Consider the following 13,840-nt stretch of genomic DNA (forward strand, 5'->3'; position numbering starts at 1 on the left):
CTGACCTTCTGATTGGCGAGGCTCAGTGGTTTAGACCACAGCGCTACCCACACCCCTGCTTCCATCATAGAACTCAAGTATCACACCCACTGCATGATGCTTTCATGGGTGGTCAGGGAGGGAGCAGGCGACATGAACACACCTCTGCCAGAGATCAGGGACTGATGGTTCTTGCGATGAAATTCACAGAGGATAAGGCTACAAGTAGCTCTTAGTTAACGATGCCCATGCTCTCCCTTTGCTTTCAGGTGTAGCATGTCTCTAAATACCAGTTGCCATGAATCACAAGTGTGGCACTCAGGTCCCGCTTGTGAGCTTCCCATGGGCATCTGGTTGGCCATTGTGAGAACAGGATGCTACCCTACACGGCCCTTTGGCCTGATCCAACAATTCTCTTCTTATGTACTCCCATGCAAGACAGACAAGTAGAAGCCCAATCTTGCATAAGGCAGCTTCCAATGCTCCTCCCCTCCAGGCAGAATGAGTCAAGCAGGCAGATATAGCTTCTGACTTTTACCCAGGCCTGCTATGTGGTCATCGACTGGACTTTGCCTTAGGGCTGGAATGCAGGCAATTCCGATCCACCAGCAACCCCTCTGCCCCCTCCAGGAATTATCACTGACAGGCCTCACGGGCCTCGCGTGCTTTCCCTTAACTGCTCACCACCATCTTTGCATTTGACTATTGATCATTTCTGACACTTCTAGAAACCTGCACACAGAATTCCCCTCTCAGTTTGTGGCAGAATAATACAGGGCCAACGGCAAGAGAAAGGGAGGCCTTAGAAACTGCAAGCTAAAATCCTCTTTGAGTAATGGGGAAAGAGGGGAGAATCCAGAGAGTATAAATGTGGCCGCCATGCACATCTCTGGCAGTTCGTTACTGTCATTGCCCATGCACTGTCCGCTCCTCATCCCTGCTGAACAGCCACGTTCAGGGCCAGTGTGGCCTTGTGCCAAACTAATCTACAATCTGGCGCCCACGAAGAGCTCCGCAACAATTTAAATACAGAGTAGTTATTTCGCATCATTTACAACACGGGTGGGGAATCTCAGGCTCAGAGGTTGAATGCGGCCCTCCAGGCCTCTCTATTTGGCCCTTAGAACCCTCCCTAGCCACACACCCTCTGTCCAGGCCCCACCCCTCACTGCCATCTTGTTTGCAGCCTACTTGAGTGTTTTTGCCTGGCTGGAATGCATCCCTGAACACTGATCCCACACTTTGCTTGCCTGGAAGGATAGAGAGGGTGATGTGAGAGCGTATTAAAAGTGGCCTATTGTACAAAAGTAATACTTTGATTCATTGCTCCTCCCACTTTTCCCTCTGGCCACACCAAGCACTGGCATGTGGCTCCAAGGCAGTTGCTCAAAACAGGATGATGCCCTCCAGCTGAAAAAGATGTCCTACCCCACTCCTGCCTTACGGTAACTTGACATTGGCTGCAAATTAGCTACTGAGCTACCTTCAAAGTGCTAGCACTGCTTTATGAAGCCCTATTTAGCTCAGGAACAGGGTATCTAAATGATCATCTCACAACCTATATACCCAGCCAATTGCTGTGCTCTGAAGGAGAGGACCTCCTACAGCCACCATCTCATCAGGAGGTCCATTCTGTATGATGTAGGAATCAGGCTTTTAGTGTGGCGGCACCCACCTTTGGAATTCCTTCCCATTACGTATGAGATGGGGCACCTCCTCTGCCATCTTTTGAAGACTTTCCTTTTCCAGCAAGCTTTTTAAGTGGAGATTTTTATTTTTTTTATCCTAGTCTGTGTCTTTAATGGTTTTTAAGTTGTTTTTATATATGAAATTGGTGTGGGCGAATGCACACATTGTTTGTGTTTTTATTGTTAAATCACTTCAATACATTTTGTAGGAAGCTGTTCATAAACGGAAACGCAACACAAATGCCCAAACAGGTTTACCCAGAAGCACAGAGGTGCATCCGAGCAAGATGCCTTTTACTCCCCTGAAAGTGCATTTAGGATGACAACCTTTGGCCAATTCTCCTAGTCTAAGGTCATGATTAACTCTCCTGATCACTCTCAGTCTAAAGGCTGTCAAGTTACAAACACCACAGAGAGAGAGAATGAATGGAGAGAAAGAGAGAGATCCTTCTCTCTTGTGGTCAATAAAGTCTTGCATTAAGGTTCAGGACAGACAAAAGGCAGCAGTTGTGCATTTAATGCATGGGTAGGCAACCTAAGGCCCGGGGGCTGGATCCAACCCAATCGCCATCTAAATCCGGCCTGCAGACGGTCCAGGAATCAGCATGTTTTTACATGAGTAGAATGTACCCTTTTATTTAAAAATGCATCTCTGGGTGATTTGTGGGGCATAGGAATTCGTTCAATTCCCCCCCCCCAAAAAAAAATATAGCCCGGCCCCCATAAGGTTTGAGGAACAGTGGACCGCCCCCCTGCTGAAAAAGTTTGCTGACCCCTGATTTAATGCATAAATATGCTCTGATCTGATTCGCTGCCAGGTCCCACGAAAAAGAAGACAAGGCTGGTCAAAAGTTGCAGGACCATGGATAGCTCCAACTGAAAAACTCTCCACAAAGGCCAGAGCAGATTGAGCCTTTTAAAGCTCCTCCTCTTGGATCGTCTCTCTCAGACTCCGCTCCCTTGGGACTAACTCCAGATTCTGGCTTGAAGATAAGTGCTCCTCCTCTGTTTCCAAGTCTCCCACCTGCACCACTGGACTGGTGAGATCCTGGGGGATGAGGCACTTGCTTCCTCAGGTTGAGAGGAAAGTGTCTGTGAGGGTCCAGGCTCTGGCCCTACAGATACAAGAGCTTGTTCTGGAAGCTCACATTCCTCAGAATCAGCTGCAGGCCCCACATCTGGCCTGGTTCCTGATCTAGAAAATCTGCAACCTCTGACTCTGAGTCTTGACTGCTGCTGGACTTTAGAGTCATGGCGAAATGTGTGCATGATGCACAATGCTGCTCTGAGTGGTGCATGGAAACTAGAAGGGCAGGATATACAAATCAATAGATACAAGAAACATATGGGGCTCACTGCCACTATTTCAGGGTGGCTTTTTTAAAGGGGGAGGATTAAGCAAATTTATGGAGGGCAGAGGTCTAGAATTGTAGAATTGTAGATAGTTGAGCCTCCATATTAAGAGGCAGTATACCTCAGAGTACCAGCTACCAGGGAAGACTATCACCTTCATGCTCTGGTTGCAAAGCACTTAAAAGCACCTGGTTAACCCCTGTTAATAACTGAATGCTACACTAGATAGGGCTTCATCTGGCTCACCAGGGCAATTCTTCAATTCATAGGAACATAGAAAGTTGCCTTAAATTGAGTCTGACCATTGGTCCATCTAGGTCAGGATTATACAGTTTGGCAATCTAGAGGTCCAGGCTGGGGTTCTCATCCCTACCTGGAAACACCAGGGATTGAGCCCAGGATATTATACCTGCAATTGAGCTATGGCCCCTGAACTATGGCCCTTCTCATGATGAGGACAAAGTAGCCAGTGGTTGGAAACCTCCATCTACTGGGCTTAATTAGGCCTGTCAGGCCTCCCCATTTGGGCCACAAGGCTGCTCCCCAATTTTAAAAAAGGATTAGTTCATCATCACCTGTTTTGAATGAATTCACCACTTGATTGAAATTGCACACTACCAAAATTTCCTATTATCTTTTTTAAAAAAACCATACACGATTTATATACATATTATAATTATAAAATATACAGTACTTTGTCACCTCATACACCAAGTCATACATAGAAAATTACAAAAAGTAAATATGATAAAAATATAAATCCATGTGTGTGTTTCCATTCTTTTCTAACTCTAAATGAATTCCAATTAATTGATCAAAGAATTGACATTATAGCAAAACAGTTAAATTATCAAGCCTGACTGTTTGAAATTCAGCAAAAGGTTGCCTCTCAACCATAACTGTAAAGTTTAATTTAGGGCATTTTAAATATTTGTATTGTGATACTGTACTTTTTTTTAACCTGTCTTTTAACAACAACAACAACACTAAATGTAGTTAATGATCAGGGATGAAGATGCAAGTTGAAGCCCAACAACATTTGCAGAAGACAAGTCCCTCACCTCTGAGCTAGACGAATCCCAACTTACTCCATCGTTATGGGTTCACTCAACTACTACAGCCCTGAGCTGTAGTAACCCCCTGCCCTGGTTTTTCCTTTGTCTATGCCAGCTTCCTTATTACACCAGGTCAGACTGCAAGCCTTCCCTAAGCTGGCCATGCAATCAGGGACCTACACAAACGCAGAGGGAGGGAGAGAAAGAAAGGAAATAAATTGCAACAGATCTGGCCGTCCAGCAAATTCTAGTGCAGGATGCACATGTTCCTCTTTGATCATTTGCTTCTTGGCACCTTTCCCATGCAGGTCCTTAGATGCATGCCTAATCTTTCATGCTTGGACCTCTCATTTTACCCTCATCACATGCATGGAGAGCCACAGTGTGTGTCCCTGGGCGTGCACCGGAGCACCCTTAGAAAATCCACATAATTCCACAGCGAAAACCTTCCTCCTTTAAAAACGGAACAAAGAAACGCACATACACACACACCAAAAAAAAACACCACCACCCGTAACCTAAATCCTAAATAATGGATTGCCAGGCATGCGCTGGAAACATCAGATAACAAAAGGCTGCAAAAGCTGTAGTTGGCAGGGAGCCAAAGTCGTGCCCCCACCTCTGCGCGAGAGCAGAACCTTGTCCAATTTGGTTCACTTTCACCTTCTTAGCCAGGCAGACAAAGCCATGGTAAGTCCTGGCCTAGGGTAGCCAGACATCCTTATTTTAAAGAGTTGCCCCCTTCTCACATCGCAGCCCTGTGTTTAACAGTCTTCATCCAAACTGAAACGAAGCTGAAATTGTATCTATATATAAAAAGGGACACTTACTCCCATCTATCCTTCTTCCAGATGTGTTGGACTACAAGTGTCAGCTTATAGGAATTGTAGTCCAACAGATCTGGAGGCCACCAGGTTGGTGAAGGCTGTTTCAGAGTGCGAGCTCTATGGAAATTGCCTATTTATTTAATACAATTTACTGTATTTTTCTGTGTGTAAGACTATATTCCCCCCCCATTTTTTTAAAAAAAGTTTAAAGTTGGGGGTCATCTTATACATGGAATGTTGCGATTAAATATATAAATAAATTTATTTCTTAATTTGGTGCTCAAAAAATAGGGGCCGTGCTATACGTGGGGGCGTCTTATACACAGAAAAATACGGTATACGCTTGCTTTTTTAAAAAAAAAAACCCATCAAAGTGGTTTACAAAACAATAAAATTATCAATAAAATAATTTACAGCAATTTAAAACATTCAAAAAATTAAAATCAACAATACACTGAAAACACATTAAACACATGTCGACATTCTAAATATTTGGGTAGGCTCATCTAAACGAAATTGGTTTTTTTTGCTGAAAACGCTGAAAAGAGTACCATGAAGGTGCCTGCCTGATTTCAATATGTCGCTGTGTAAAGCACCATGTCCATTAGTGGTGATATACTTAGACATGCTTATTTAGACAGATTCATCAGCACACACACCCAGCACCTATGAGCTGTTGGGCATAAGGAATTCCTGATTCCTTTAATCCAAGGAGTCTAAACTAGCCTATAGCAATAGACACCACAAGCCACACCAAATCAAAAGGTCAACTCGGCCATAAGACTCATTTGGTGGCCTTAGAGAGTCCCTAATCACTCAGCACACAAGTGTATGTGGGGATAATTACTGGCGCACCTCACAGGATTATCGCAAAGGTGGCTGAGGTCATAGGCATGAAAATGTTTTGCAGTTTGTGGCTTGCCCCAAGGCCTTTCAGAGAGTTCAGGCCCAGATCGCACTCTTACTATGTGGTCCCGTACACATCTACTCAGAAGTAAGTCATGTTGAGTTCAGTGGGAGTTACTCCCAAGTAAGTGTTAGCTAGGATCACAGCCTTAAAAGCGGGAAAAGACAGCAGTTCCACTACCCTGTAGAACTGAAACCAACATATATGGAAAGAGCGGAGAGAAACTGGCCAGTGCAAATCACACAATGCAAAACCGTCAGGAAAACAAGTTCTTTATTTGCATTGGTGGATTTGAATTTTGCCACAAGCTCGCCTAGATATTCAGGTCCTTTGGACAGTTTTTACAAGGAAAAACTCAAAATACACGTGCAAAAAGTATGGCATTTTCATTTCATTTCCCTCTAGTCTCAAGGCTTACTTCCTTTCTTCCATTCCATTGTGTGTGTGCGCGCACGCACGCATGCATGCCTGCATGCACATATCTGTCAACTTAGAATAACATTTCATGCATCTGAAGTGGTCTTTAGTCCATGAAAGCTTATGGCATAATAAACATATTAGAGTGGTACCAAACACTAGTCCTACATAGAGTAGACCTACTGAATGTAGACATTACTCACTTAGGTTCATTAATTTCAATGCATCTACTCTGAATAGGACTTAATCAGATACAGTCCTTACAACTTTTAAGGTGCCTCTTCCATTGTTTCACTTTCTGCTGCAGCAGACTTAAGACTGTTCTCTTTCTGGAAATGCTACTTTCGCAAAATTCACAAAACATTCTCCTGCCTTCTATTTCAATCCCAGGGCGGGGGTTACAATGAATTTTGCATCTGTGCAGTTTTCATAAGATCATAAGGAGAGCCCTGCCGGGTCAGACCAATAGCCCATCTAGGGTCAGCATGATGTTCTCACTGTGCCTGACCAAATGTGTGTGGGAAAACAGCAAGCAGGATCAGAGCACAAGAACACTCTCCTGTCCTGTGGTTTCCAGCAACTGGCATTCAGAAGCGTTACTCCTACCAATTGTGGAGGCCGATCAAGCTATCAAGTAGCCATCATCAATAGCATTTTCCCTGTCTGTATCTCTGCATCCCACCGCACCCCAGAAGCTCAGAGCAGTATACAGGGGTCCCACACGCACACATTTTGTCCTTACATTAGCCCTGTGAGGTAGATTATTATTGCAAACCATCCTGTGACCTGTGCAAAGGGCAATAATATAAATTATCTAAATATGCATAAATAAATAAATTAGGCTGAGAATTTGCAGTCCCACAGCCACCCAGTTGGAATAGAATCCCCACCCAACTATGAACCTGCGTTTCCCCGTCTCTCTTCATTACATGTATACTTGCTCTCCAATAAAATTGCATTTCCCATTTTCCAGCACTAGGTTGCAAGTACTGAATTTGCATCCACAATCCCTTCCATGGCTTAGAGATCTGAGCCTCCATATTCAGATCATGGACACAAGGGAGGCTGCGTCGGTTTCTGCTTGGAAGGGCATATTTCTATCCAATCCAAGAGAGATTAGGTAGGATCATGAAGACTCGTAGCAGCGAGGAGTTTGACCATTTTCAAGAGGGGAGGGGCCCCAAGACAAGGATTTGGAAAAGCTGGAACACCATCTGGTCACTTCTGGCTTCTGACCCAGTGCCTCCCCCATTGGCACATTTATGATACCAGCCAGACAAATTCCCACCCACCCACTACCCCCCATGAACACTGTTAACATGCTTTTTCAGTCCAAGGCACACATCTCAAGAAACAGATGGAAGGGCAGAGATGGATAGAACATGGTAAGACAGACAGACGAAGAAGGGAAGGGAGACAGACAGGTGAGATTTATGGAGCCCATCATCACAAATACAGATGACTTTGTAAAGAGTCACATAAGAGTAAAATTAAATCCTGAAAGCTCCCATTACCAATTACCAGCTCCCCAATACTGCCAACTCTAGTTAAGACTATATGTGGCACATGTTTAAATGCATTTAAACACTAGGTAAGGTTTGGGGATACAGTAGAACCTTGGTTCTTGAATGGCTTAGCTGACGAACAAACTGGCTCCCAAACGCCGCAAACTCGGAAGTAAGTGTTCCAGTTTTCAAACGTTTATCGGAAGCTGAACGTCCGACGTGGCATCCACTTGAGTGCAGGAAGTTCCTGCAGCCAATCAGAAGCCGTGTCTTGGTTTTTGACCATTTCAGAAGTCGAACAGACTTCCGGAACAGATTGTGTTCAAGAACCAAGGTGCCACTGTATTACCTTTAGCAAAGGCATGCATGTTTATTATTAAAGTTTTGTTTGTTTGTTTGTCATATGCCAGAAGTGCATGCGGGGGAGGGGGGTCCCAGCTTCTCTCCATTACACATCATGGGTTGCATCCAACCAAGTTCCACTCAAGAGTAGGCCTACTGAAGTGAACCTAAGTTAGCCATGTAAATCAATTTTGATAGGCCTGCCTGCACTGTGTAGGACTAGCAATGGATATCCCAAAACAAAGATGCTATGTCATGGCTTCAGTTAGGGAATCGGTCAGTGTCCAAAAGGGATTTCATCAGAGGTGGCCAGATTCTCCATTTAGGTGTAAAGGTCAGGTCCTAAGCAGAGGCTCAAAATCATAGAGGCAGCCCTTCTTTCCACAACCCTCACCTCAAAAGGGATGACAGGAGTTGGGAAATGTTCAGAAAAGGGTAACCGAAATCATCAAGTGACTCCCCTCTGAGGAAAAGTTACAACATTTGGAGCGTTTTAGTAGAAAGAAAAGGCAAGTAAGATGGGACATGATAGATATTTATGAGATTATATATGGTGTGGAAGAAGTGGATAGAAAAAAGAATTTGATAGTCTCATAAGACTAGAACTTGTGCACATGCAATGAAGCTGAATGCTGGAAGATTCTGGAAAGTACCTCTTCGTGCAATGCAAAGTTAAACTATGGAACTTGTTCCTACAGGAGCTTCAAAAGAGGATTAGACCAGTTCTTGAGGAGAAGGCTATCAAGGACAAATAGTTATGCTATAGCTCCACATTTGGAAACCATAGGGGAGGAGAATGCTGTGGTGTTCAGACCCTGCTTGAGGGTTTCCTACAGGCCTCTGGATGGCCACTGAGAGAAAAGTATAAAAGACCAGATGGACCATTGGACTGATCCAGCAGGGTCTAACTTATGTTCTTAATCATTAAACGGTCAACTATACACATCCAAGAAGAGCAGGCTTTTAAATGAAGATGACAAGAGGCAAGCAGCTTGACAGGAAATAGATGTGAGCACACCAGTAACTTCCTGTGGTGCAAATGTGAAATTCCTCTACAATGTCCAAAATCCAGGTGGTGTCAGGGAAGCACTGCTGGACAGATAAAAGAAAGTACCTCTTCGCGCAGTGCACAGAGCCACAATGTCTCCCAGATATGCAGGCCTTATCAGGTCACTCAGGAACCAGAATCTCACAATGAAATTAAGAACTTTCTCAAAAGCTTGGCAAGGGGAGAGGTGGGTCTGAATACAGAAATGTCTTCAAACACTACATCAAACGGCACTCTCTACACCAACTGCAAGTGTGGGAGAAAGAGAATCTAAAATATTGATCTGCACATGGAAACCTGTTTCTTTTGCTGGATCAGGATGTAACTGTGTGGTGCACTGATGGGAAAATTGTTGTTTTTTCCCCTTTTTATATTAAAAAAACCATTCTTAAAAAAAATCTGTCATGGTCTGAATCCAGAAAGTCGATTTGGCCCTGTGTAGATGGTCTTTTAACTTGCTGAGTTTCACCCAATTCTTTTAAAGCCATCTAAAACAGGGATGGAGAACCTGTGGCCCCCTAGTTATTGTTGAACCACAATTCCCATCCTTCCTTATCGCTGGCCATATTTGGCAGGGCCAATACGAGTTGGAGCTCCACAACATTTGGAAGGCCACAAGTTCTCCCATCCCACTAGCGCTAAGGTTAAGGATAGCGTCATTTCCCCGCTAATATGAAGTGTGTGCTTGTGTTGTGGACATGTGGGGCACTCAAACTGGAAGAGAGGGTGTGCCAGAGGCGGAGTGCCCCACAAACATCTGGGCAAACTTCCCCATGCAATACAAAATTATCTTCATTTAGAACCTGATGCACCTCACCCTGAAAATCGGTGAGGACTGCACATTAGGAAAGGGCCATAGCTCAGCAGCAGAGGATCTGCTTTCCATGTTGAAGCTGCCAGGCTCAGCCCTCAACATCTCCAGATAAGGCTACAGATACCTGATTTAAACCCAAGAGAATAATTGCTGGACAGTGTAGGAAAGACACGATGGACCAATGATCTGACTCAATGTTAGGCACATTTCTATAGTACCATGACCCAAAATTGTTCATGTGTGCCATCACCATCAGCTGACAGCATGAGATCAGAAAAAGCCCCTACAGCAGCTTTGAGGCAGTAGGAGGGAGAGAGCGCTCTCGGCTTTGGTCCCAGAAGGTACTGGGGGGGCTGGACAGATGCCACCTCTCTCAGCCAAAAAGCTTGAGGAGAAATGCTCCCACAGGCCCAATGCCATAAAACAGGGGTGCTTGAGAGTGCATATGCACCCACAGAGTCCTCCCTGGTACCCACAAGCTGAAGTTAAAATCCGAAATGATACATGACTGTGGCGTAAACATTTAGGACGTGGGCCTATTTAATTGTTTAAAACAACATTCATTCAGGGTATTGCTCTAAATGCTCATTCCTGGCTTCATAAACCATGGTTTATGAAGCTGGCAACTTTACATCTGCAACAGGCCAGAGAGCTAATCAGAACAGCAAGCTCTCCAAAAGATTATTTGCATATGCCCTGAAACTCAGGGAGGGGAGAGGCACAATGTCCCTTCAGCCCCACCCCTGCCCTCCCTAAACTGCAAGTCTGCCTCCAAAATGTATATTTGCACAAGGCGGCATTTAAAAGAACCTATTTTTAACTCATGCACTGTTTAGATTTTATTTTGGTTTTGCAGCAGAAATTACAAAATTGCCAGGGCATTGTTTCAGATTGCACCTGCCAAATGCTGTGGTCAAATGAGAAATTCTCTTTTAAGAGAATGGAGAAACTAGTCATGCCTAATACGTGCACACTCACATTTCTCTCTCTCTCTCTCTCTCTCTCTCTCTCTCTCCACACACACACACACATTCGTACCTCTGCTTACGTATCCCTCTGGATATGCAAACTACGGGTTGCGAATGCAGCAATACTTCCGGGTTTCAACACGCACGCATGCGCAGAAGTGCTCAATCGCACCGTGTGCGTGCACAAAAGGGCACCTCCATTTACGAAGTTTTCGGGACTACTTCTGAAATGGGAGTGGGGTTCCTGTGTAGTATTTTTTGCAGAGTTGCTACATGGAAAGCAGAAGTAAGAATAAACAGTGTGGATTACCCCTTGGCATCAGGGGAATGTCAAATCGATCCTCTTTAGGAGTAACAAATGTATATTATGCCCTTTTAACACTTATGCATACACATATAGGTAATCTGGGTGGCGTTCTACTAAATTCTTGTACTAGCACAAGGGGATCTTCCCCTCTTCCCCCATGTGTACCCCATGCCATCCTCCACTGGCGCATTGGGGGGAAACCCAGAAGATATTTACGGAGCACCGGGGGGGGGGGGGGAGAGAGAGAAAGAGAGAACATTCCGTTGCACCAAGGAGAAGTCTGACAGAACACTCTCCTAATTTGAATACAACCCCTGGTAACATTCATTCATTCATACACACACAGAACCACATACACACACAACAGGAAGCGGTCTACTGCAGTAACGACCTATAGGATTGGCTTGATTCTGCATTGTTTGACTTGATAATATTGTATGGTTGGGGTGGGGTGGGGTGGGGTGGGGTGTTCTATCCTGTTGCACTGAGTCTTTAATATGAAGAAAGGTGGGGTAGAGATGATAGATAGATAGACAGATAGATGATAGATGATAGATAGATAGATAGATAGATAGATAGATAGATAGATAGATAGATAGATGATAGATAGATAGATAAAATAAAACATTAATAGGCCAGGCAGTCATAAAAAGTCAAAACAAAGGAACAGGTGGATTTCTATCCTTTGTACTATGTCAAATTACCTACAGATATATTTGAATACGGTAACATATTTGAATATACAGAGACTGAGCATATGTGTTTATGCGTATACATAGTGGAATAACAGACATTACAGTTTGCTATTACAATACCAAAAGCAAAGCTAGCTCATCCTGTCATTTCTCTGATGGGTTTTATACCGGGGGGGGGGTGGATTTCACTCCCACTGACCCCCCCCCCATTTAAAAATCACTAAGGATTTTTTTTTTGCATGCAAGCAAATATAAGCATTCCTTTCTTCCCCACTCCATCCTATGCACCAATTTCTTTCCTCCCTCCCTCTACCCTCATTTGGATAACAGGATGGGCAGCAGACAGGCATAAACACATACTATATATATATTATATTATATTATATATATATATATATATATATATATATATATATATGAGGAAGGGCAAGCGGGAAAAGTCCATTAGTTCAATTATTAGTTCATTAGTTCAATTATTCGTGCGGGAGGGCAAGGATTTTTCTGCCTGAGGAAGGAAGGAGGTGGCACAGACAGAAACGGCGATGTGCCAGCTTGGCCTATTGTTCTGCCGTTGTGGGTTAATTAATTAGTGAGATCAAAAGGGAGGAGAGGGCGGGCTTCAGCATTACGGTAACGATTCAGCAGCTGTGCAACCTACCTCACGTCAATGCGGCCATCTTACAAAACGGCATTTGACTCCATCAAAATGGCTTCCTGGCACCGAGAACCTATAAGCTGCGGCAGGGTGGCCTGGAGTTGTTGAGAGGGTCTCTTCTTGGGGAGAGGGGCTGCCCTTCTTTCATACACAAACACAGACACACACACACACAGAGAGCCTCCTCCCACTTGCTCTTTGAGGGCACTGCACACAGCACGGATGGGCTTTGAGGGAGGGGAGAGCAGGACTAAGGAGGAGGAAGTAGGGCAGGGGGAATTAAAAGCCAGAGGTGCACGCAGTGGCCCTCCATCTTCATCGCCGTTTGCAGCTCGTGCCAAATTGGAAGTTCCTTATCTCGGCAGCAGAATGTCGCACAGCCTCTGCGCGGGAGACAATAAGGCACAGCGTCATTACTCACAGAGTACGGTACATGGGCATAATGCCATGGTTACACACAGGAAGACAAAAACACAGATAATCCCTGTGAACTGATATATCACTGTACACTCTCACACTGTACTCACAGACACAAGCACTCAGCTTTTGGGGCCTTAAGGCACAATAAAAGATGGAGCCAGAATTTCTTGTGTGGGGGCAAAAGGATGAGATCGTTTCCCTCTCCTCACTGGCAATATCTGCACCACAGCAGCACAGAAGTAATGCGAGTCCTATCTGGTAACAATGACATTTTTCTTACATATATAAGGTATGAATCTGGCAGTTAGCAGGCCAGCTTGCAAATATAAGGGTTAGCCTTTGGAATGTGTCAGAACAACTTCAGTTCATCCAGGGGAGTTCTCCGAGGTCCTGAAGTACCCAATTCTGGCTGGTTGAACACAGAAACCTAGGAAGTTGCCTTATACAGAGTCAGACTGCTAGACCATAATGCCCAGTTTTAGACTGGCAATGGCTCTCTAGGGTCTGAGGCAGGAATCCTTTCTATCCCCCCACCCTCCCCCAGAAAGTCCAGGGATTGAGCCTGAGATTTTTTGCATGTAAAGCAGGTGCTCTACAACTAAGTTACGGCCCCGCCACAAAACCTGCCCCAAAACCTGCTCTCTACTGCCTTACACACTCTTTGTTCTGGGTCAGTTCCCCTTCACTCTTATCCAAACACCCAACATGGCCAGAACAGGTCGTACACTTTGCTCATCCTTAAATAAAAAAGGCACTTGGTCACACTCCTTAGGCTGTAAGTCTGCCACCACCTATGAGCTAAAGCATGAACACATTTGCTACCAGGATAATTGGTACTTTGTTCCTAGCCATTTGCAACT

At 44.6% G+C, this 13,840-nt stretch overlaps 1 long non-coding RNA gene across 1 annotated transcript in view; it reads right to left on the bottom strand.

Annotated features, from left to right (window-relative positions):
- LOC118092830 (uncharacterized) overlaps positions 1 to 13,840 on the bottom strand; it is a 50,681-nt gene that overhangs the window by 24,296 nt on the left and 12,545 nt on the right. The window contains exon 3 of the long non-coding RNA XR_004693571.2: positions 12,564 to 12,943. This is a non-coding gene — a long non-coding RNA (uncharacterized LOC118092830). The remainder of the gene's footprint in view (positions 1 to 12,563; positions 12,944 to 13,840) is intronic.

This window comes from Zootoca vivipara, chromosome 14, assembly GCF_963506605.1.
Source record: "Zootoca vivipara chromosome 14, rZooViv1.1, whole genome shotgun sequence".
Taxonomy (NCBI): Eukaryota; Metazoa; Chordata; class Lepidosauria; order Squamata; family Lacertidae; genus Zootoca; species Zootoca vivipara.